The 25,000-nt window shown below is 39.8% G+C and overlaps 12 non-coding genes across 12 annotated transcripts; 10 read left to right on the top strand and 2 right to left on the bottom strand.

Annotated features, from left to right (window-relative positions):
* Positions 1-5,280: 5,280 nt before the first annotated feature.
* Positions 5,281-5,367, top strand: TRNASTOP-UCA (transfer RNA opal suppressor (anticodon UCA)). The gene has a single exon. It is a non-coding gene; the product is annotated as a tRNA-Sec (tRNA).
* Positions 5,368-7,190: 1,823 nt separating this feature from the next.
* TRNASTOP-UCA (transfer RNA opal suppressor (anticodon UCA)) lies at positions 7,191-7,277 on the top strand. Its single transcript has one exon. It is a non-coding gene; the product is annotated as a tRNA-Sec (tRNA).
* Positions 7,278-8,632: 1,355 nt separating this feature from the next.
* Positions 8,633-8,719, top strand: TRNASTOP-UCA (transfer RNA opal suppressor (anticodon UCA)). The gene has a single exon. It is a non-coding gene; the product is annotated as a tRNA-Sec (tRNA).
* A 1,685-nt stretch (positions 8,720-10,404) lies between these two features.
* Positions 10,405-10,491, top strand: TRNASTOP-UCA (transfer RNA opal suppressor (anticodon UCA)). The gene has a single exon. It is a non-coding gene; the product is annotated as a tRNA-Sec (tRNA).
* Positions 10,492-12,168: 1,677 nt separating this feature from the next.
* Positions 12,169-12,255, top strand: TRNASTOP-UCA (transfer RNA opal suppressor (anticodon UCA)). Its single transcript has one exon. It is a non-coding gene; the product is annotated as a tRNA-Sec (tRNA).
* Positions 12,256-13,609: 1,354 nt separating this feature from the next.
* Positions 13,610-13,696, top strand: TRNASTOP-UCA (transfer RNA opal suppressor (anticodon UCA)). The gene has a single exon. It is a non-coding gene; the product is annotated as a tRNA-Sec (tRNA).
* A 1,716-nt stretch (positions 13,697-15,412) lies between these two features.
* On the top strand, positions 15,413-15,499 carry TRNASTOP-UCA (transfer RNA opal suppressor (anticodon UCA)). The gene has a single exon. It is a non-coding gene; the product is annotated as a tRNA-Sec (tRNA).
* Positions 15,500-17,176: 1,677 nt separating this feature from the next.
* TRNASTOP-UCA (transfer RNA opal suppressor (anticodon UCA)) lies at positions 17,177-17,263 on the top strand. Its single transcript has one exon. It is a non-coding gene; the product is annotated as a tRNA-Sec (tRNA).
* A 1,395-nt stretch (positions 17,264-18,658) lies between these two features.
* On the top strand, positions 18,659-18,745 carry TRNASTOP-UCA (transfer RNA opal suppressor (anticodon UCA)). The gene has a single exon. It is a non-coding gene; the product is annotated as a tRNA-Sec (tRNA).
* Positions 18,746-20,474: 1,729 nt separating this feature from the next.
* Positions 20,475-20,561, top strand: TRNASTOP-UCA (transfer RNA opal suppressor (anticodon UCA)). Its single transcript has one exon. It is a non-coding gene; the product is annotated as a tRNA-Sec (tRNA).
* Positions 20,562-21,985: 1,424 nt separating this feature from the next.
* On the bottom strand, positions 21,986-22,072 carry TRNASTOP-UCA (transfer RNA opal suppressor (anticodon UCA)). Its single transcript has one exon. It is a non-coding gene; the product is annotated as a tRNA-Sec (tRNA).
* Positions 22,073-23,771: 1,699 nt separating this feature from the next.
* Positions 23,772-23,858, bottom strand: TRNASTOP-UCA (transfer RNA opal suppressor (anticodon UCA)). Its single transcript has one exon. It is a non-coding gene; the product is annotated as a tRNA-Sec (tRNA).
* Between the last annotated feature and the right edge of the window lie 1,142 nt (positions 23,859-25,000).

Here is a 25,000-nt window from a genome sequence, read left to right as displayed (position 1 = left end):
TTTACAAACACGTATTTAGTAATGTAATGATTTCGGTGTGACCTTTAAAACAACGCGTAGGGCAAATAAGGCTAACGATAGTCCTAATCAATATGCATTGCCCCTTGACCTTATATACAAGACTGCAAAAAGAACAGTCTCCAACACGAAGTAAAGATACAAACTGATCAGTCTTTCCTTGTTCCATATTTTCTTCTTTCTCTCTTCTTTGCACTCCATATCCCTTGTACTTGAGATTAAAGGGAAGACAATCAGCGTGTGTCCACTCGAACGAAAATAACCTTCCAGAGGATAAACAAACAATTGCTGTGAGAGGGTGAGAGGGAGGGAGGAAAGAGCACGAACAATGTACGACTGAAACAAACAATACGCTTGGATATAGATTTTTCATCTTGTTCTTGTTTATTTGTATATATTTTTTCACACATTGTGACTGGTATTTTTCTTTGATTATTCTGTCTGCACCTTTGTCGTAAGCTTTATTATTTCAAGGAGAAATTGCATTTTCTGTATGTGTGTGGTTGTGATTCTTATTCACTCCAGAACTAAAAGAAAGAGAGACTGTAACATGGCACTCGCTATTATTATGCCATCACTCCTGTATAAGTTCCTTTATATATGTCATGATTTTAATCTATATATTTCATTCCCATTTGTTACTATTCCTATGTGCATATATCCTCGCATTTCTCATATGTGAATCAAGTCTATATAAAGATTTATATTAAAAGACAGCTGCAAATTCAAGCTCGCAATCATATACTTTATTTCATTTATTACAATGATTCGACACTTATGGGTTGCAGAATGCAGGAATAGCGCCGGGTGGAGTAATCTTGGGAATAACTTGAGATTTTAATAAATAGATATATCTGTATCTGCGTAAGAAATCCTTTAAATAAACCGGTTGCATTACCATCCGTATATATATGTCAATCATTTTGTGTATAAAATGTTATTCCCTATCTTCATTTTTTTTTTTTTTTTTTTTTAAGAAAGAAACATAGATTTTGATCTTATAGAAAGTGAAAGACTTCGATATCAAAGGAAATGGATCATATACTCTTCACTTAAATGTAGAATATTAAACATAATAGCTTTCTTTCTTCCTTCTGGATGCATAGGAAAATAGGATGATAAAAGTCACATGAAAACAGACAGTATTATCAAATACACGCTAGTGAGAGAGAGAGAGAGGAAGGAGGGAGAAAGAGAGAGAAAGTCGGCCACCGAAAGAAGGCCGAGGGGAGGAAGCAAGGAAAAGAGATAGAAAGAGAGAAGGAGAGATCGACAGCTGGCACAAGGGGAGGAAGCAAGGAAAGAGATGGAAAGAGAGAGAGAGATCGACAGCTGGCACAAGGGGAGGAAGCAAGGAAAAGAGATGGAAAGAGAGAGAGAGATCGACAGCTGGCACAAGGGGAGGAAGCAAGGAAAGAGATGGAAAGAGAGAGAGAGAGATCGACAGCTGGCACAAGGGGAGGAAGCAAGGAAAGAGATGGAAAGAGAGAAAGAGAGATGGACAGCTGGCACAAGGGGAGGAAGCAAGGAAAAGAGATGGAAAGAGAGATCGGCAGCTGGCACAGGGGGAAAGGAAAAGATGGAAAGAGAGAGGGATCGACAGCTGGCACAAGGAGGAAGCAAGGGAAGAGAGAAACAGAGATCGACAGCTGGCACAAGAGGAGGAAGCAAGAGAGATGAAAGAGAGAAAGATGGCAGCTGGCCAGGGGAGGAAGCAAGGAAAAGATGAAGAGAGAGAGAGATCGACAGCTGGCAGGGAAGCAGGAAAAGAAAAGAGATGGAAAGAGAGAAGGAGAGATCGACAGCTGGCACAAGGGGAGGAAGCAAGGAAAAGATAGGAAAAGAGAGAGAGATCGACAGCTGGCACAGGGAGGAGCAAGGAAAAGAGATGGAAAGAGAGAGAGATCGACAGCTGGCACAAGGGGAGGAAGCGAGGAAAAGAGACGGAAAGAGAAAGAGAGATCGACAGCTGACACAAGGGGAGGAACTAAGGAAAGATGAAAGAGAGAGAGAGATCGACAGCTGGCACAAGGGGAGGAAGCAAGGAAAAGAGATGGAAAGAGAGAGAGAGAGAGAGAGATCGACAGCTGGCACAAGGGGAGGAAGCATGGAAAAGAGATGGAAAGAGAGAGAGAGATCGACAGCTGGCACTAGGGGAGGAAGCAAGGAAAAGAGAGAGAGAGAGAGATCGACAGCTGGCACAAGGGGGAGCAAAGAAAGAGATGGAAAGAGAGAGAGAGATCGACAGCTGGCACAAGGGGAGGAAGCAAGAAAAAAAGAGATGGAAAGAGAGAGAGAGATCGACAGCTGGCACAAGGGGAGGAAGCAAGGGAAAGAGAGAAGGAGAGATCGACAGCTGGCACAAGGGGAGGAAGCAAGGAAAGAGATGGAAAGAGAGAGAGAGATCGACAGCTGGCACAAGGGGAGGAAGCAAGGAAAGAGATGGAAAGAGAGAGAGAGAGATCGACAGCTGGCACAAGGGGAGGAAGCAAGGAAAGAGATGGAAAGAGAGAGAGAGATCGACAGCTGGCACAAGGGGAGGAAGCAAGGAAAGAGATGGAAAGAGAGAGAGAGATCGACAGCTGGCACAAGGGGAGGAAGCAAGGAAAGAGATGGAAAGAGAGAGAGAGAGATCGACAGCTGGCACAAGGGGTGCAAAAAGGAAAGAGATGGAAAGAGAGAGAGATCGACAGCTGGCACAAGGGGAGGAAGCAAGGAAAAGAGATGGAAAGAGAGAGAGAGATCGACAGCTGGCACAAGGGGAGGAAGCAAGGAAAAGAGATGGAAAGAGAGAGAGAGATCGACAGCTGGCACAAGGGGAGGAAGCAAGGAAAAGAGATGGAAAGAGAGAGAGAGATCGACAGCTGGCACAAGGGGAGGAAGCAAGGAAAGAGATGGAAAGAGAGAGAGAGATCGAGAGGCGGCACAAGGGGAGGAAGCAAGGAAAGAGATGGAAAGAGAGAGAGAGATCGACAGCTGGCACAAGGGGAGGAAGCAAGGAAAAGAGATGGAAAGAGAGAGAGAGAGATCGACAGCTGGCACAAGGGGAGGAAGCAAGGAAAGAGATGGAAAGAGAGAGAGAGAGATCGACAGCTGGCACAAGGGGAGGAAGCAAGGAAAAGAGATGGAAAGAGAGAGAGATCGACAGCTGGCACAAGGGGAGGAAGCAAGGAAAAGAGATGGAAAGAGAGAGAGAGATCGACAGCTGGCACAAGGGGAGGAAGCAAGGAAAGAGATGGAAAGAGAGAGAGAGATCGACAGCTGGCACAAGGGGAGGAAGCAAGGAAAAGAGATGGAAAGAGAGAGAGAGATCGACAGCTGGCACAAGGGGAGGAAGCAAGGAAAGAGATGGAAAGAGAGAGAGAGATCGACAGCTGGCACAAGGGGAGGAAGCAAGGAAAAGAGATGGAAAGAGAGAGAGAGAGATCGACAGCTGGCACAGGGGGAGGAAGCAAGGAAAGAGAGAGAGAGAGAGAGATCGACAGCTGGCACAAGGGGAGGAAGCAAGGAAAAGAGATGGAAAGAGAGAGAGAGAGATCGACAGCTGGCACAAGGGGAGGAAGCAAGGAAAGAGATGGAAAGAGAGAGAGAGAGAGATCGACAGCTGGCACAAGGGGAGGAAGCAAGGAAAGAGATGGAAAGAGAGAGAGAGAGATCGACAGCTGGCACAAGGGGAGGAAGCAAGGAAAGAGATGGAAAGAGAGAGAGAGAGATCGACAGCTGGCACAAGGGGAGGAAGCAAGGAAAGAGATGGAAAGAGAGAAGGAGAGATCGACAGCTGGCACAAGGGGAGGAAGCAAGGAAAAGAGTTGGAAAGAGAGAGAGAGAGATCGACAGCTGGCACAAGGGGAGGAAGCAAGGAAAGAGATGGAAAGAGAGAGAGAGAGAGATCGACAGCTGGCACAAGGGGAGGAAGCAAGGAAAAGAGATGGAAAGAGAGAAAGAGAGATCGACAGCTGGCACAAGGGGAGGAAGCAAGGAAAGAGATGGAAAGAGAGAGAGAGATCGACAGCTGGCACAAGGGGAGGAAGCAAGGAAAAGAGATGGAAAGAGAGAGAGAGATCGACAGCTGGCACAAGGGGAGGAAGCAAGGAAAAGAGATGGAAAGAGAGAGAGAGATCGACAGCTGGCACAAGGGGAGGAAGCAAGGGAAAGAGAGAGAGAGAGATCGACAGCTGGCACAAGGGGAGGAAGCAAGGGAAAGAGATGGAAAGAGAGAGAGAGAGATCGACAGCTGGCACAAGGGGAGGAAGCAAGGAAAGAGATGGAAAGAGAGAGAGAGAGATCGACAGCTGGCACAAGGGGAGGAAGCAAGGAAAAGAGATGGAAAGAGAGAGAGAGAGATCGACAGCTGGCACAAGGGGAGGAAGCAAGGAAAGAGATGGAAAGAGAGAGAGAGAGATCGACAGCTGGCACAAGGGGAGGAAGCAAGGAAAGAGATGGAAAGAGAGAGAGAGAGATCGACAGCTGGCACAAGGGGAGGAAGCAAGGAAAAGAGATGGAAAGAGAGAGAGAGATCGACAGCTGGCACAAGGGGAGGAAGCAAGGAAAGAGATGGAAAGAGAGAAGGAGAGATCGACAGCTGGCACAAGGGGAGGAAGCAAGGAAAAGAGATGGAAAGAGAGAGAGAGAGATCGACAGCTGGCACAAGGGGAGGAAGCAAGGAAAGAGATGGAAAGAGAGAGAGAGAGATCGACAGCTGGCACAAGGGGAGGAAGCAAGGAAAGAGATGGAAAGAGAGAGAGAGAGATCGACAGCTGGCACAAGGGGAGGAAGCAAGGAAAGAGATGGAAAGAGAGAGAGAGAGAGATCGACAGCTGGCACAAGGGGAGGAAGCAAGGAAAGAGATGGAAAGAGAGAGACAGAGAGATCGACAGCTGGCACAAGGGGAGGAAGCAAGGAAAGAGATGGAAAGAGAGAAAGAGAGATCGACAGCTGGCACAAGGGGAGGAAGCAAGGAAAGAGATGGAAAGAGAGAAAGAGAGATCGACAGCTGGCACAAGGGGAGGAAGCAAGGAAAGAGATGGAAAGAGAGAGACAGAGAGATCGACAGCTGGCACAAGGGGAGGAAGCAAGGAAAGAGATGGAAAGAGAGAGAGAGAGATCGACAGCTGGCACAAGGGGAGGAAGCAAGGAAAAGAGATGGAAAGAGAGAGAGAGAGATGGACAGCTGGCACAAGGGGAGGAAGCAAGGAAAGAGATGAAAAGAGAGAGAGAGAGATCGACAGCTGGCACAAGAAGGCAACTCGGCCATTTCTTGAAGCCCAACTGAGCCTCGGGGGTCCGGGGTGCAGGCTTCAAACCTGCGGCTGACTCGCGTCAGAGTGGTTCGACTCCACCTGGTGGGCGGGGGAGGGAGGCAGGAGGCCGCATGGAGGAGTCATGGTAAAAAGGAGTCGTTTATGATATCCTAAAACGATTAATTAACAGAAGTAATCGAGGGAAGAAATTTCTCACTCTGGCATGTGGGAAGAGAGTTCGATCCTTTTCCAAACTGGAGGATGTTATTTCTGTATAAATTTATCTCCTCAATGACGCATTTAAGCATTCGACTAACATTTAAGCGTAACGAAGAATTATGATAGATTATTTTCTTTTCTTCCATTTTCTTTTCTATTTTCTTATCTTCTGTTTCATAAAAAGGATACCTTACTTATCTCATTCACTCTCTCTCTCTCTCTCTCAGGTCCGTTTTGTTATGAAAAGTGTCTCGGTTTCTTTCATCATAGATTTAAATGTATTTCACTTCGTATTATCTTTACGAAGAATATCTATCAATTGGTGAGTTTCTGTTACTCAGTACTTTATATTCTTAGTACAACCCTGCAGCCTACAAATGGTAGTATGGTCTGTTTACGTATCCTCTAGTATTGTAATAGATGCAATGTGTATCTTTGATTTAAAAAAAAAAAAAGATAAAACTATATTGCTCGTCGTAAAACAAACAAAAGATACAACAAATAATATTGGGAATATTTACCACACGCAATAAGAACAGCATTGTCAATGTACAATAGTATTGTTAAGGATCCCTCACAGAGCACCTGTTCCTTGAGGTCTGCTTTCACCAGTCACGTTAAATGTATAAAAAGTGTGGGTAGGTATTTGCAGAATTACTCTCCCATATATATATATATATATATATATATATATATATATATATATATATATATATATATATACATATACATATGTATATATATGTATATATATGCATATGTATATACAGTATATATATGCATATGTATATATATATATATTAATATATATATCCAAAGAAAGGAATATTTGCGTGGTTTTATTCATAAATATTTTCCACAATCCGGTATCCCGGACTCCGAAGCTCGGTTGAGCGCTTAAATGGTCGTTCCGTTGCTTTCTTATGCTACCTATCTTTCTTTCTAAAAATAAAGCCCTTGTAATAAATTAGATAAAGTATATGAGCTTGATCTTGAAATTACAATTACCTATTACTTTTCTTCTCTTTCTCTCACACACAAGAAGCAGTAAGAGGTAAATGTGAACAGGAAGAGGGCCATGTTTAACCTGGATTGGCCACGTTTCTATGTGTCTTGGGAAACATGGAACATATGATTAAACTGATTGCTAATTATTGGTGATAACTGCATGTAAGTCATAAAAGATATGATGCAAATATGTGTGATTAGAAAGGGCGTAAAGGTCGCCGCAATAAGGATAACTAATGCAAAGACAACAGTGATCTTTGAAAGAAAACGTAGATACATAGCTATGGTGTATTTTTCTATTCAAGTTTTATTTTTTATTATATTTCGACTTAAAGAGACATGGCGAGATTTCTTTGTGGTGCAGATACATACGATATTTATTGTGGAATATAATTGGCACTAGAATGTGAACCCTCCACCGCCTGAGTGCCAAGCCGTGGGAGAGAAAAATAGGTTTCTTGGGAATAAACATTAGAAAAATTGTGTAGATTTACAGGAAAGGATCTCTAGATACAGAGTGGTAGAATGATAAATTTACGCACCCATCTGGAATAGACAGATAGATAGATAAATAGAAAGAGAGAGAGGAGAGAGATAAAGAGGGGGAGAGGGAGAGGGAGAGGGAGAGAGAGACACGGGGTGGGGGTGGGGGGGGGGGGGGGATAAGCAGGTAGCACAAGTAGGCGCATCGGCCACTCTCTGATCGCCCAACTGAGCCTCGGGGGTCCGGGGTGCAGGCTTCAAACCTGCGGCTGACTCGCGTCAGAGTGGTTCGACTCCACCTGGTGGGCGGAGGAGGGAGGCAGGAGGCCGCATGGGGGATTTATGGGAGAAAAAAGTCGAAAATTGTATTTTTCTTCTCACTAAATCACTCAAAGACAGAAATAAGTGAGGGAAGAAATTACTCAGACTGCCTTGAGGGAAGGGAGTTCGCGCCTCTCCCAAGCTGGAGTTGATGTCATATTTTAAAAGCCACTTCATCAATGGTGCATTGCACGGGCAGTTATTGAGGATTATAATCAAAGTATAAAGGATTATAATCGAACTTGTTCATATTTGATAATTTCCTTTTTCTTTGTATATGACTGTAGTAAGAAGAGGGAACCCCTTATCTTAGTGGAGTCTAACCGACCTGCTGTGAATCGAAACAGTAAAATCAGTCAAGGGAATTTAATCATCTGATGAAATGATAACCAGATGCAAGGAACAAAATACTACCAACGTAACAAACAACATTGGTGATCATGCAAAATGCAATGCATGAAACGATTAAGTGGGATTTCCAAATGAGAAAAGTGAAAAGACGAAACGGGAGAGTAAATCTTCACATTTAATCACAAACACGACTGAAAAACAAGTGTGAAGTGCTGTCACTCTTTCTGTGTGAGAAATCATCTTTGTTATGTTGTGCAGTAGTAAAGATACTACTACTGCCGTCATGATTATCTATACGACTGTAGAAAAAATCTGTAATGAAATCCGAATTTGGTACTGATTTGCATGTGGTAAATTTCAATGAACTCATTGTAGATCTCAATGTTAGAATAATATGAAGTTACTATGATAAAACAAAATATATCACTAGTTGTATGATCAAAAGCATCACTTTCAAAGATTGTTTGAACTTAGGCACACTGAAATATGTATCATTGTTTGACAGTCATGTTTTCCCACAGCGCAACTGATAGGCTTAATGGGGTTCGAACCCTGAAAGTGTCAGTCGTCTTGCGTATAAATGATTTTCTTTCTCTCTTTTTATTTTTATAAGGATGAAACATAAATTTTGATGTTATAGAAAGTGGAAAACCTCGGTATAAAAGGGAATGGAATATGTGATATTAACAATATTCTGTTTGTGATATGACTGTCTTTTACTACTATGCAGAATATAGTATTGTATATGGTATTCTATCCTTCCTTTTGGATACATAGGGAAATAGGATGATAAAAGTCATATGAAATCATACGGTATTACCAAACACACGCTAGTGAGAGAGAAAGAGAGGAAGGGGGGAGAAAGAAAGAGAAAGTCGGCCACCGTCTGAGATCCGAAAGAAGGCCGAGGGGAGGAAGCAAGGAAAAGAGATGGAAAGAGAGAAAGAGAGATCGACAGCTGGCACAAGAAGGCAACTCGGCCATTTCTTGAAGCCCAACTGAGCCTCGGGGGTCCGGGGTGCAGGCTTCAAACCTGCGGCTGACTCGCGTCAGAGTGGTTCGACTCCACCTGGTGGGCGGAGGAGGGAGGCAGGAGGCCGCATGGGGGATTTATGGGAGAAAGGAGTCGAAGTTTATGTTATCCTTCATCCTAAAACGATTAATTGACAGAAGTAATCGAGGGAAGAAATTTCTCACTCTGGCATGTGGGAAGAGAGTTCGATCCTTTTCCAAACTGGAGGATGTTATTTCTGTATAAATTTATCTCCTCAATGACGCATTTAAGCATTCGACTAACATTTAAGCGTAACGAAGAATTATGATAGATTATTTTCTTTTCTTCCATTTTCTTTTCTATTTTCTTATCTTCTGTTTCATAAAAAGGATACCTTACTTATCTCATTCTCTCTCTCTCAGGTCCGTTTTGTTATGAAAAGTGTCTCGGTTTCTTTCATCATAGATTTAAATGTATTTCACTTCGTATTATCTTTACGAAGAATATCTATCAATTGGTGAGTTTCTGTTACTCAGTACTTTATATTCTTAATACAACCCTGCAGCCTACAAATGGTAGTATGGTCTGTTTTCGTATCCTTTAGTATTGTAATAGATGCAATGTGTATCTTTGATAAAAATAAAAAAGATATTAATACTATTTTGCTCGTAGTAAAACGAATAAAAGATATAACAAATAATATTGGGAATATTTACCACACGCAACAGGAACAGCATTGTCAATGTACAATGGTATTGTCAAGGATCCCTTACAGAGCACCTGTTCCTTGAGGTCTGCTTTCACCAGTCACGTTAAATATATAAAAAGTGTGGGTAGGTATTTGCAGAATTACTCTCCCATATATATATATATATATATATATATATATATATATATATATATATATATATATATATATATATATATATATACATATACATATGTATATATATATATATGTATATATATATATACATCAAAAGAAAGGAATATCTACGTGGTTTTATTGCTTTCTTATGCTACCTATCTTGCTTTCTAAAAATAAAGCCCTTGTAACAAATGAGATAAAGTATATGATCTTGATCCTGAATTTACAACTGTCTCTACCTATTAATTTTCTTCTCTTTCTCTCACACACAAGAAGCAGTAAGTAGTAAACGTGCGCGGGAAGAGGGCCGTGTTATCTTGGATTGGCCACGTTTCTATGTGTCTTGGGAAACATGGAACATATGATTAAACTGATTATTAATTATTGGTGATAACTGCATGTCAGATACATGATGCAAATATGTGTAAACAGAAAGGGCGTAAAGGTCGCCGCAGTAAGGATAACTAATGCAAAGATAACAGTGATATTTGAAAGAAAACATTGATGCTAAGCTATGATATATTTTTATTCAAGCTTTTTATTATTATTATTATCATATTTCGACCTAAAGAGACATGGCGAGATTTTTGTGGAATAGATACATACGATATTTATGGTGGAATATAATTAGCACTAGAATGCGAACCCTCCACTGTCTGAGTGCCAAGCCGTGGGAGAGAAAGACAGGTTTCCTGGAAATAAACAGTAGAAAAAATGTGTAGATTTACAGGAAAGAATCTCTAGATACAGAGTGGTAGAATGATAAATTTACGCACCCATCTGGAATAGACAGACAGATAGATAAATAGAAAGAGAGAGAGGGGGGGGAGAGAGAGAGAAAGAGAGAGAAGAGGAAATGATAGCCAGGTGGCTTAAGTAGGCGCATCGGCCACTCTCTGATCGCCCAACTGAGCCTCGGGGGTCCGGGGTGCAGGCTTCAAACCTGCGGCTGACTCGCGTCAGAGTGGTTCGACTCCACCTGGTGGGCGGAGGAGGGAGGCAGGAGGCCGCATGAAAGAGTTATGGGAGAAACGAGTCGAAATTTGTATTTATTCTTCTCACTAAATCACTCAAAGACAGAAATAATTGAGGTAAGAATTTACTCAGACTGCCTTGAGGGAAGCGAGTTCGCGCCTCTCCCAAGCTGGAATTGATGTCATGTTTTAAGAGCCACTTCATCAATGGTGCATTGCATGGCCATTTATAAAGGATTATAATCAAAGTATAAAGGCTTATAATCAAACTTGTTCATATTGAATAATTTCCTTTTTCTTTATATATAACATCAGTAGTAAGAAGAGGGGACCCCTTATCTCACTGGAGTCTAACCGACCTGCTATGAACCGAAACGGTAAAATCATTCAAGGGAAATGAAATGATGAAATGGTAACCAGATGCTAGGAACAAAATACTACCAATGTAACAAACAACAATGGTGATCATGCAAAACGCAATCCATGAAACGATAAAGTGGGATTTCCAAATGAGAAAAGTGAAAAGACGAAACGGGAGAGTAAATCTTCACATTTAATCAAAAACACGACTGAAAATAAGTGTCAAGTGCTGTCACTCTTTCTGTGTGAGAAGTCATCTTTTTTATGTCGTGCAGTAAAGATACTACCATTGTATGTTTGTCGACTGTAGAAAAAAATCTGTAATGAAATCTGAATTTGATACTGATTTGCACGTCATGTGATAATTTTCAATGGACTCATCGTAAATCTCAGAGTAATATGATGTTATTACAATAAAACAAAATATATCGCCAGTTGTGTGATCAAAAGCATCTCTTTCAGAGATTGTTTGAACGTAGGCACACTGAAATATGTATGATTGTTTGACAGTCATGTTTTCCCACAGCGCAACTGATAGGCCTAATGGGGTTCGAACCCTAAAAGTGTCTGTTGTCTTGTGTATAAATGCTTTTCTTTCTCTTTATTTGTTATCTAAAAATAAAGCCCTTGTAGCAAATGAGATAAGGTATAAGATCTTGAACTTGAATTTACAACTGTCTTTACCTATTACTTTTCTTCTCTTTCTCTCACACACAAGAAGCAGTAAGTAGTAAACGTGGGCGGGAAGAGGGCCATGTTTAACCTGGATTGGCCACGTTTCTTAGTGTCTTGGGAAACATGGAACATATGATTAAACTGATTACTAATTATTGGTGATAACTGCATGTCGGATCCATGATGGAAATATGTGTAAATAGAAAGGGCGTAAAGGTCGCCGCAGTAAGGATAACTAATGAAATGATAACAGTGACATTTGAAAGAAAACATTAGTGCAAAGCTATGATATATTTTTATTCAAGCTTTTTTCATTATATTTCGACCTAAAGAGACATGGCGAGATTTTTGTGGAATAGATACATACGATATTTATTGTGGAAAATAATTGGCACTAGAATGCGAACCCTCCACCGTCTGAGTGCCAAGCCGTGGGAGAGAAAGACAGCAGGAAAATTGTGTAGATTTACAGGAAAGGATCTCCAGATACAGAGAGGTAGAATTATAGATTTACGTACCACCGATCTAGAATAGACAGATAGATAGATAAAAAGAGAGAGAAAGAGAGAGAGAGAGGGGGGGGAGAAAGAGAGAAAGAGAGAGAAGAGGAAATGATAGCCAGGTGGCTCAAGTAGGCGCATCGGCCACTCTCTGATCGCCCAACTGAGCCTCGGGGGTCCGGGGTGCAGGCTTCAAACCTGCGGCTGACTCGCGTCAGAGTGGTTCGACTCCACCTGGTGGGCGGAGGAGGGAGGCAGGAGGCCGCATGGGGGATTCTTTTGAGAAACAAGTCGAAATTTGTATTTATTCTTCTCACTAAATCACTCAAAGACAAATAATTGAGGGAAGAAATTACTCAGACTGCCTTGAGGGAAGGGAGTTCGCGCCTCTCCCAAGCTGGAATCGATGTCATGTTTTAAAAGCCACTTCATCAGTGGTGCATTGCATGGCCATTTATAAAGGATTATAATCAAAGTATAAAAGCTTACAATCAAACTTCTTCATATTGGATAATTTCATTTTTCTTTGTATATAACATCAGTAGTAAGAAGAGGGGACCCCTTATCTCACTGGAGTCTAACCGACCTGCTATGAACCGAAACGGTAAAATCATTCAAGGGAAATGAAATGATGAAATGGTAACCAGATGCAAGGAACAAAATACTACCAGTGTAACAAACAACAATAGTGATCATGCAAAACGCAATCCATAAAGCGATAAAGTGGGATTTACAAATGAGAAAAGTGAAAAGACGAAACGCGAGAGTAAATCCTCACATTTAATTATAAACACGACTGAAAATTAAGTGTGAAGTGCTGTCACTCTTTCTGTGTGAGAAATCATCTTTGTTATATTGTGCAATAGTAAAAATACTACCACTGTCGCCATAATTATCTATACGACTGTAAAAAAAAATCTGTAGTGAAATCTAAATTTCATACTGATTTGCACGTCATGTGGTAAATTTCAATGAACTCATTGTAAATCTCAAAGTTAGAGTAATATAATACTAAACAAAATATATCGCCAGTTGTATGATCAAAAGCATCACTTTCAGAGATTGTTTGAACGTTGGCACACTGAAATATATATCATTGTTTGATAGTCATAATTTCCCACATCGCAACTGATAGGCCTAACGGGGTTCGAACCCTGAAAGTGTCAGTCGTCTTGTGTATAAATGCTCTTCTTTCTTTTCATTTGTTTTTATAAGAATGAAAAATAAATTTTGATGTTGTAGAAAGTGAAAGACCTCGGTATAAAAGGGAATGGAATATGTGATATTAACAATATTCTGTTTGTGATATGACTGTCTTTTACTACTATGCAGAATAAAGTATTGTATATGGTATTATATCCTTCCTTTTGGATACATAAGGAAATAGGATTATAAAAGTCACATCAAAACAGACGGTATTACCAAACATACGCTAGTGAGAGAAAAAGAAAGAGAGGAAGGAGGGAGAAAGAGAGAGAAAGTCGGCCACCGTCTGAGATCCGAAAGAAGGCCGAGGGGAGGAAGCAAGGAAAAGAGATGGAAAGAGAGAAAGAGAGATCGACAGCTGGCACAAGAAGGCAACTCGGCCATTTCTTGAAGCCCAACTGAGCCTCGGGGGTCCGGGGTGCAGGCTTCAAACCTGCGGCTGACTCGCGTCAGAGTGGTTCGACTCCACCTGGTGGGCGGAGGAGGGAGGCAGGAGGCCGCATGGGGGATTTATGGGAGAAACGAGTCCAACTTTATGTTATCCTTCATCCTAAAACGATTAATTAGCAGAAATAATCGAGGGAAGAAACTTCTCACTCTGGCGTAAGGGAAGAGAGTTCGATCCTTTTCCAAACTGGATGTAATTTCTGTATAAATGTATTTCCTCAATGATGCATTGAAGCAGTCGACTGACATTTAAGCATAAAGAAGAATTATGGTAGTTTTTATTTTTATTTTTTTATCTTTTTATTTTCCCATTTCTTTTCTATTTTCATAAAGAGGATACCTTCGTTAGTTCCCTCTCTCCCTCTCTTTCAGGTCCGTTTTGTTATGAAAAGTGACTTGGTTTCTTTCATCATAGATTTAAATGTATTGCACTTCGTATTATCTTTACGAAGAATATCTATCAATTGATGAGTTTCTGTAACTTTATATTCTTTGTACAACCCTGCAGCCTACAAATGATAATACGATCGTATCATTTAGTATTGTAATAGATGCAATGTGTATCTTTAATACAAAAAAAAAAGGAAAAAAAGAAAGAAATCCTAGTGCTATATTTTACTCATCGTAAAACAAACAAAAGATACATCAAATGGTATTGGAAATATTTACCTCACGCAATAGAACAATATTGTCAAGTATCCCTCATAGAGCTCCTGTTCCTTGAGGTCTGTGTTCACTACATATATATATATATATATATATATATATATATATATATATATATATATATATATATATATATATATATATATGCATATATACACACACATGCATATACATATGTATATATATACATATACATATATATATTCATATATATGTATATATATATATATATATATATATATATATATATATATATATATCAAAAGAAAGGAATATTTACATGGTTTTATTCATAAATATTTTCTACAGTCCGGGAATCCCGACCCCCGAAGCTCGGTTGAGCGCTTAAATGGTCGTTCCGTTGCTTTCTTATGCTACCTATCTTTCTTTCTAAAAATAAAGCCCTTGTAGCAAATGAGATAAAGTATATGATCTTGATCTTGAACTTACAACTGTTTCTACCTATTACTTTTCATTTACTACTTACTTTTCAGTAAGTAGTAAATGTGAGCAGGAAGAGGGCCATGTTTAGCCTGGATTGGCCACTATTCTATGTGTCTTGGGAAACATGGAACATATGATTAAACTGATTACTAATTATTGGTGATAACTGCATGTCGGATACATGATGGAAATATGTGTAAATAGAAAGGGCGTAAAGGTCGCCGCAGTAAGGATAACTAATGAAATGATAAGTGATATTTGAAAGAAAACATTAGTGCAAAGCTATGATATATTTTTATTCAAGCTTTTTTTATTATTATTATTATATTTCGACCTAAAGAGACATGGCGAGATTTTAGTGGAATAGATACATACGATATTTATTGTGGAATATAATTGGCACTAGAATGCGAACCATCCACTGTCTGAGTGCCAAGCCGTGGGAGAGAAAGACAGGTTTCCTGGAAATAAACAGTAGAAAAATTGTGTAGATTTACAGGAAAGGATCTCTAGATACAGAGTGGTAGAATGATAAATTTACGCACCCATCTGGAATATACAGACAGATAAATAGAAAGAGAGAGAAGAGGAAATGATAGCCAGGTGGCTTAAGTAGGCGCATCGGCCACTCTCTGATCGCCCAACTGAGCCTCGGGGGTCCGGGGTGCAGGCTTCAAACCTGCGGCTGACTCGCGTCAGAGTGGTTCGACTCCACCTGGTGGGCGGAGGAGGGAGGCGGGAGGCCGCATGGGGGATTTATGGGAGAAATGAGTCGAAGTTTCTGTTATCCTTCATCCTAAAACTATTAATGAACAGAAATAATCGAGGGAAGAAATTTCTCACTCTAGCGTAAGGGAAGAGAGTTCGATCCTTTACCAAACTGGAGGATGTTATTTCTGTATAAATGTATTTCCTCAATGATGCATTGAAGCAGTCGACTGACATTAAAGTATAAAGAAGAATTATGATAGTTTTTTTTTTTCTTTTTCTTTTTTTTTATTATTCTCCCATTTCTTTTCTAATTTCATAAAGAGGATACCTTCGTTAGCTCACTCTCGCTCCCTCTCTTTCAGGTCCGTTTTGTTATGAAAAGTGTCTCGGTTTCTTTCAGGATAGATTTAAATGTGTTAATCTTTGTATTATCTTTACGAAGAACACACTATCAATTGGTGAGTTTCTGTTACTCAGTATTTTATATTCTAAGTACAAGCCTGCAGCCTACAAGTGGTAAATAGTACTATATGACCATCGTAAGGTAAAAAAAAAAGATGCAACAAATGATATTGGGAATATTACCACACGCAATAAGAACAGTATTGCCAATGCGCACTAATATTGTCAAGGGTCCTTCACAGAGCACCTGTTCCTTGAGGTCTGCTTTCACTAGTCACGTTAAATGTATAATAAGTGTGGTAGGTGTTTGCAGAATTACTCTCCTATGTATATACACATACATACATATATATGTATGTATATACATTTATATATGTATATATACATATATATATACATATATATACATATACACACATATATATGAATATATATATGTAAATATATATTATATATATATATCAAAAGAAAGGAATATTTACGTGTTTTTTCATAAATATTCTCCACAATCCGGTACCCCCGGACCCCGAAGCTCGGTTGAGCGCTTAAATGATCGTTACGTTTCTTATGCTATCTATCCTTTCTAAAACTAAAGCCTTTGTAACAAATGAGATAAAGTATATGATCTTGATCTTGAATTTACAACTGTCTCTATCTATTACTTTCCTTCTCTTTCTATCACACACAAGAAGCAGTAAGTAGTGAACGTGAGCGGGAAGAGGGCCATGTCTCTATGTCTTGGGAAACATGGAACATATGATTAAACTGATTACTAATTATTGGTGATAACTGCATATAAGTCATAAAAGATATAACGCAAATATGTGTGATTAGAAAAGCCATAAAGATCGCCGCAGTAAGGATAACTAATGCAAAGATAACAGTGATATTTGAAAGAAAACATTAGTGCAAAGCTATGGTGTATTTTTATTCAAGATCTTTTTGTATCATATTTCGACCTAAAGAGACATGGCGAGATTTTTGTGGAATAGATACATACAGTATTTATTGTGGAAAATAATTGGCAGTAGAATGCGAACCCTCCGTCTGAGTGCCAAGCCGTGGGAGAGAAAGACAGGTTTCCTGGAAATAAACAGTAGAAAAATGTGTAGATTTACAAGGAAAGGATCTCTAGAAACAGAGTGGTAGAATGATAAATTTATGCACCCATCTGGAATAGATAAATAAATAAATAGAAAGAGAGAGAGGGGGGGGGAGAGAGAGAGAGAGACGGGAGGGGGGGGTGATAGCCAGGTGGCTTAAGTAGGCGCATCGGCCACTCTCTGATCGCCCAACTGAGCCTCGGGGGTCCGGGGTGCAGGCTTCAAACCTGCGGCTGACTCGCGTCAGAGTGGTTCGACTCCACCTGGTGGGCGGAGGAGGGAGGCAGGAGGCCGCATGGGGGATTTATGGGAGAAACGAGTCGAAATTTGTATTTTTCTTCTCACTAAATCACTCAAAGACAGAAATAATTGAGGGAAGAAAGTACTCAGACTGCCTTGAGGGAAGAGAGTTCGCGCCTCTCCCAAGCTGGAATCGATGTCATGTTTTAAAAGCCACTTCATCAATGGTGCATTGCACGGGCATTTATTGAGGATTATAATCAAAGTATAAAGGATTATAATCAAACTTGTTCATATTTGATAATTTCCTTTTTCTTGGTATATGACTTCTGTAGTAAGAAGAGGGAACCCCTTATCTCACTGGAGTCTAACCGACCTGCTATGAACCGAAACAGTAAAATCATTCAAGGGAAATTAATCATCTGATGAAATGGTAACCAGATGCAAGGAACAAAATACTACCAATGTAACAAACAACAATGGTGATCATGCAAAACGCAATCCATGAAACGATAAAGTGGGATTTACAAATGAGAAAAGTGAAAAGACGAAACGCGAGAGTAAATCCTCACATTTAATCATAAACACGACTGAAAATTAAGTGTGAAGTGCTGTCACTCTTTCTGTGTGAGAAATCATCTTTGTTATGTCGTAGTAAAGATACTACCACTGTCATTATTTTTTATACGACTGTAGAAAAAATCTGTAATGAAATCCGAATTTGGTATTGATTTGCATGTGGTAAATTTCAATGAACTCATTGTAAATCTCAAAGTTAGAGTAATACGATGTTATAATAAAACAAAATATATCACTAGTTGTATGATCAAAAGCACCACTTTTAAAGATTGTTTGAACGTAAGCACACTGAAATATGACAGTCATGTTTTCCCACAGTGCAACTGATAGTCCTAATGGGGTTCGAACCCTGAAAGTGTCAGTCGTCTTGCGTATAAATGATTTTCTTTCTCTCTTTTTATTTTTACAAGAATGAAACATAAATTTTGATATTATAGAAAGTGAAAGACCTCGGTATAAAAGGGAATGGAATATGTGATATTAACAATATTATGTTTGTGATATGACTATCTTTTACTACTATGCAGAATAAAGTATTGTATATGGTATTATATCCTTCCTTTTGGATACATAAGGAAATAGGATTATAAAAGTCACATCAAAACAGACGGTATTACCAAACACACGCTAGTGAGAAAAAAGAAAGAGAGGAAGGAGGGAGAAAGAGAGAGAAAGTCGGCCACCGCCTGAGATCCGAAAGAAGACCGAGGGGAGGAAGCAAGGAAAAGAGATGGAAAGAGAGAAAGAGATCGACAGATGGCACAAGGAGAGGAAGCAAGGAAAAGAGATGGAAAGAGAAAGAGAGAGATGGACAGCTGGCACAAGAAGGCAACTCGGCCATTTCTTGAAGCCCAACTGAGCTTCGGGGGTCCGGGGTGCAGGCTTCAAACCTGCGGCTGACTCGCGTCAGAGTGGTTCGACTCCACCTGGTGGGCGGAGGGGGGAGGCAGGAGGCCGCACGGAGGATTTATGGGAGAAATGAGACGAAGTTTGTGTTACCCTTCATCCTAAAACTATTAATAACAGAAATAATCGAGGGAAGAAATTTCTCACTCTGGCGTAAAGGAAGAGAGTTCGATCCTTTTCCAAACTGGAGGATGTAATTTCTCTCTAAATCTAGTTCCTCAATGACGCATTTAAGCAGTCGACTGACATTTAAGCATAAAGAAGAATTATGATTTTTTATATTTTCCCATTTCTTTTTTTCTATTTTCATATCTTCTGTTTCATAAAGAGGATGCTATCGTTAGCTCACTCTCTCTCCCTCTCTTTGAGGTTCGTTTTGTTATGAAAAGTGTTTCGGTTTAAATGTATTGCACTTCGCATTATCTTTACGAAGAGTATCTATCAATTGGTGAGTTTCTGTTACTAAGTACTTTATATTCTTAGTACAACCCTGCAGCGTACAAATGGTAATACGATCTGTTTTCGTATCATTTAGTATTGCAATAGATGCAATAGTGTATCTTTGATACAAAAAATATCGTAGTGCTATACTTTGCTCATCGTAAAACAAACAAATGATACATCAAATGGTATTGGAAATATTTACTTCATGCAATAAGAACAATATTGTCAAGTATCCCTCACAGAGCACCTGATCCTTGAGGTCTGCGTTCACCAGTCACGTTAAATGTATAAAATATGTGGGTAGGTATTTGCAGAATTACTCTGCCATATATACTGTATATATATATATATATATATATATATATATATATATATATATATATATATATATACATATATATGTATATATACACACACATACATATACATATGTATATATATGTATATATATACATATACATACATATATATATCAAAAGAAAGGAATATTTACGTGATTTTATTCATAAATATTTTCCACAGTCCGGGAACCCCGACCCCCGAAGCTCGGTTGAGCGCTTAAATGGTCGTTCCGTTGCTTTCTTATGCTACCTATCTTGCTTTCTAAAAATAAAGCCCTTGTAACAAATGAGATAAAGTATATGATCTTGATCTTGAACTTACAACTGTCTCTACCTATTACTTTTCATTTACTACTTACTTTTCAGTAAGTAGTAAATGTGAGCAGGAAGAGGGCCATGTTTAGCCTGGATTGGCCACGTCTCGATGTGTCTTGGGAAACATGGAACATATGATTAAACTGATTACTAATTATTGGTGATAACTGCATGTCGGATACATGATGGAAATATGTGTAAATAGAAAGGGCGTAAAGGTCGCCGCAGTAAGGATAACTAATGAAATGATAAGTGATATTTGAAAGAAAACATTAGTGCAAAGCTATGATATATTTTTATTCAAGCTTTTTTTATTATTATTATTATATTTCGACCTAAAGAGACATGGCGAGATTTTAGTGGAATAGATACATATGATATTTATTGTGGAAAATAATTGGCACTAGAATGCGAACCATCCACTGTCTGAGTGCCAAGCCGTGGGAGAGAAACACAGGTTTCCTGGAAATAAACAGTAGAAAAAATGTGTAGATTTACAGGAAAGGATCTCTAGATACAGAGTGGTAAAATGATAAATTTACGCACCCATCTGGAATAGACAGACAGATAGATAAATAGAAAGAGAGAGAGAGAGAAAGAGAGAGAAGAGGAAATGATAGCCAGGTGGCTTAAGAAGGTGCATCGGCCTCTCTCTGATCGCCCAACTGAGCCTCGGGGGTCCGGGGTGCAGGCTTCAAACCTGCGGCTGACTCGCGTCAGAGTGGTTCGACTCCACCTGGTGGGCGGAGGAGGGAGGCAGGAGGCCGCACGGAGGATTTATGCGAGAAATAAGTCGAAGTTTATGTTATCCTTCATCCTAAAACTATTAATTAACAGATCTAATCGAGGGAAGAAATTTCTCACTCTGGCGTAAGGGAAGAGAGTTCGATCCTTTTCCAAACTGGAAGATGTTATTTCTGTATAAATGTATTTCCTCAATTATGCATTTAAGCATTTCGACTGACGTTTAAACATAAAGAAGAATTATGATAGTTATTTATATTCTCCCATTTCTATTTATATTTTCATATCCTCTGTTTTAAAAAGAGGATACCTTCGTTAGCTCACTCTCTCTCCCTCTCTTTCAGGTCCGTTTTGTTATGAAAAGTATTTCGGTTTCTTTTATCATAGATTTAAATGTATTGCACTTCGTATTATCTTTATGAAGAATATCTATCAATTGATGAGTTTCTGTTACTCAGTACTTTATATTCTTGGTACAACCCTGCAGTTTACAAATGGTAATATGGTCTGTTTTCGTATCCTTTAGTATTATAATAGATGCAATGCGTATCTTGGATAAAAAAAAAAAAAAAAAAAATATATATATATATATATATATATATATATATATATATATATATATATTTCTTCATACAACAAATAATATGAGGAATATTTACCACACACAATAAGAACAGCATTGTCAGTGTACAATAGTATTGTCAAGGATCCCTCATAGTACACCTGTTCCTTGAGGTCTGCTTTCACCAGTCACGTTAAGTGTGGTAGGTATTTGCAGAATTACTCTACCCCATTTTGCTTAATCCTTTCATATATCACAATCCTCGCATCCGTTTATTAGTTTATTGTGATGTATGATTTCTTCTTTAAGATTACATTGTCTATATTTTCAAATGGTTAATTGCTGTAGGGTATTTACATACACATGTATATAAATAAATATATATATATATATATATATATATATATATTTATGTATGTATCTATATGTGCATATATCAAAAGAAATGAATATTAACTGAGTTCGAGCGTAAGGAGTAGATTGCGCATTCGCAAAGTTTTTATTTATAGATATCTTCCACAATCCGGTGGAGATTCGAACTCCCTTCATTTACATCATTCTGAGGAATATATTCCCTCTATTATTTGTCACAGAATCTTTTGGTGGTGGTGGTGGTGGGGGGGGGGGATAAACAATGCTTAGCTCCATTAGCCCTCTGATGTGGCCCCCTGCCTCCCACCTCCTCCCTTTTCAAAAATGACATCGATTCCAGCTTGGGAGAGGCGCGAACTCGCTTCCCTCAAGGCAGTCTGAGTAATTTCTTACCTCAATTATTTATCTTTGAAGGATTTAGTGAGAAGAAAAATACAAATTTCGACTCGTTTCTCCCATAAATCCCCCGTGCGGCCTCCTGCCTCCCTCCTCCGCCCACCAGGTGGAGTCGAACCACTCTGACGCGAGTCAGCCGCAGGTTTGAAGCCTGCACCCCGGACCCCCGAGGCTCAGTTGGGCGGTCAAAGAGTGGCCGATGCGCCTACTTGAGCCACCTGGTTATCCCCCCCCCCCCCTCCCGTCTCTATCTCTCCCTCTCTCTCTCTCTCCCTCTCCCTCTCCCCCTCTTTCTCTCTCTACTCTCTCTCTCTCTCTTTCTATTTATCTATCTATTTGTTTATTCCAGATGGGTGCGTAAATTTATCATTCTGCCACTCTGTAAATCTACACATTTTTTCTACTGTTTATTTCCAGGAAACCTGTCTTTGTCTCCCACGGCTTGGCACTCAGACGGTGGAGGGTTCGCATTTTAGTGCCAATTATTTTCCACAATAAATATCGTATGTATCTATTCCACAAAAATCTCGCCATGTCTCTTTAGGTCGAAATATAATAATAATAAAAAAAAGCTTGAATAAAAATATATGATTTTGCATCAATGTTTTCTTTCTTTCTTTCACTGTTATCTTTACATTAATTATCCTTACTGCGGCGACCTTTACAGCCTTTCTAACCACACATATTTGCATCATATCTTTTATGACTTACATGCAGTTATCACCAATAATTAGTTATCAGTTTAATCATATGTTCCATGTTTCCCAAGACATATAGAAACATGGCCAATCCAGGTTAAACATGGCCCTCTTCCTGCTCACGTTTACCTCTTACTGCTTCTTGTAAGCGAGAGAAAGAGAAGAAAAGTAAAAGGTAGAGACAGTTGTAAATTCAAGATCAAGATCATATACTTTATCTCATTTGTTACAAGGGCTTTATTTTTAGAAAGAAAGATAGGTAGCATAAGAAAGCAACGGAACGACCATTTAAGCGCTCAACCGAGCCTCGGGGTCCGGGGGTAACGGATTGTGGAGAATATTTATGAAAAACACGTAAATATTCCTTTCTTTAGATATATATATATTATATGTATGTATATATATGTATGTATATATACATATATACATATATATATATATATATATATATATATATATATATATATATATATATATATATATATATATGAGAATAATTCTGCAAATACCTACCGTACTTATACATTTAACGTGACTGGTGAACGCAGACCTTATAGAGCAGGTGCTCTGTGAGGGATCCTTGACAATATTAGTGCACATTGGCAATACTGTTCTTATTGCGTGAGGTAATATTCCCAATATCATTTGTATCTTTTGTTTACCTTACGATGATCATAATATAGTACTATTTACCACTTGTACGCTGCAGGGTATACTAAGAATATAAAGTACTGAGTAACAGAAACTCACCAATTGATAGATATTCTTCGAAAAGATAATACGAAGTGCAATACATTTAAATCTATGATGAAAGAAACCGAGACACTTTTCATAACAAAACGGACCTGAAAGTGAGAGAGATAGTGAGCTAAGGAAGGTATCCTCTGTATGAAACAGAAGATATAAAAATAAAAAAATAAATGGAAGAATATAAAAAACTATCATAATTCTTCTTTATACTTAAGTTAAATGCCAGTCGTCTGCTTAAATGCATCACTGAGGAACTAGATTTAAAGATACATCCTCCAGTTTGGAAAAGGATCGAACTCTCTTCCCTTACACCAGAGTGAGAAATTTCTTCCCTCGATTATTTCTGTTAATTAATCGTTTCAGGATGAAGGGTAACAGAAACTTCGACTCATTTCTCCCATAACTCTTTCATGCGGCCTCCTGCCTCCCTCCTCCGCCCACCAGGTGGAGTCGAACCACTCTGACGCGAGTCAGCCGCAGGTTTGAAGCCTGCACCCCGGACCCCCGAGGCTCAGTTGGGCTTCAAGAAATGGCCGAGTTGCCTTCTTGTGCCAGCTGTCGATCTCTCTTTCTCTCTTTCCATCTCTTTTCCTTGCTTCCTCCCCTTGTGCCAGCTGTCGATCTCTCTCTCTCTCTTTCCATCTCTTTTCCTTGCTTCCTCCCCTTGTGCCAGCTGTCGATCTCTCTTTCTCTCTTTCCATCTCTTTTCCTTGCTTCCTCCCCTTGTGCCAGCTGTCCATCTCTCTCTCTCTCTCTTTCCATCTCTTTCCTTGCTTCCTCCCCTTGTGCCAGCTGTCGATCTCTCTCTCTCTCTCTCTTTCCATCTCTTTCCTTGCTTCCTCCCCTTGTGCCAGCTGTCGATCTCTCCTTCTCTCTTTCCATCTCTTTCCTTGCTTCCTCCCCTTGTGCCAGCTGTCCATCTCTCTCTCTTTCCATCTCTTTCCTTGCTTCCTCCCCTTGTGCCAGCTGTCCATCTCTCTCTCTCTCTTTCCATCTCTTTCCTTGCTTCCTCCCCTTGTGCCAGCTGTCGATCTCTCCTTCTCTCTTTCCATCTCTTTTCCTTGCTTCCTCCCCTTGTGCCAGCTGTCGATCTCTCTCTCTCTCTCTCTTTCCATCTCTTTCCTTGCTTCCTCCCCTTGTGCCAGCTGTCGATCTCTCCTTCTCTCTTTCCATCTCTTTCCTTGCTTCCTCCCCTTGTGCCAGCTGTCGATCTCTCTCTCTCTCTCTCTTTCCATCTCTTTCCTTGCTTCCTCCCCTTGTGCCAGCTGTCGATCTCTCCTTCTCTCTTTCCATCTCTTTCCTTGCTTCCTCCCCTTGTGCCAGCTGTCGATCTCTCCTTCTCTCTTTCCATCTCTTTTCCTTGCTTCCTCCCCTTGTGCCAGCTGTCGATCTCTCTTTCTCTCTTTCCATCTCTTTTCCTTGCTTCCTCCCCTTGTGCCAGCTGTCGATCTCTCTCTCTCTCTCTCTTTCCATCTCTTTCCTTGCTTCCTCCCCTTGTGCCAGCTGTCGATCTCTCTCTCTTTCCATCTCTTTTCCTTGCTTCCTCCCCTTGTGCCAGCTGTCGATCTCTCTTTCTCTCTTTCCATCTCTTTTCCTTGCTTCCTCCCCTTGTGCCAGCTGTCGATCTCTCTTTCCATCTCTTTTCCTTGCTTCCTCCCCTTGT

The sequence above is a fragment of the Penaeus japonicus genome, unplaced genomic scaffold (assembly GCF_977035675.1).
Source record: "Penaeus japonicus unplaced genomic scaffold, GWHDUDI00000001_assembly GWHDUDI00000028, whole genome shotgun sequence".
In the NCBI taxonomy this organism is placed as follows: Eukaryota; Metazoa; Arthropoda; class Malacostraca; order Decapoda; family Penaeidae; genus Penaeus; species Penaeus japonicus.
This window is presented reverse-complemented; position numbering and strand designations above follow the sequence as displayed.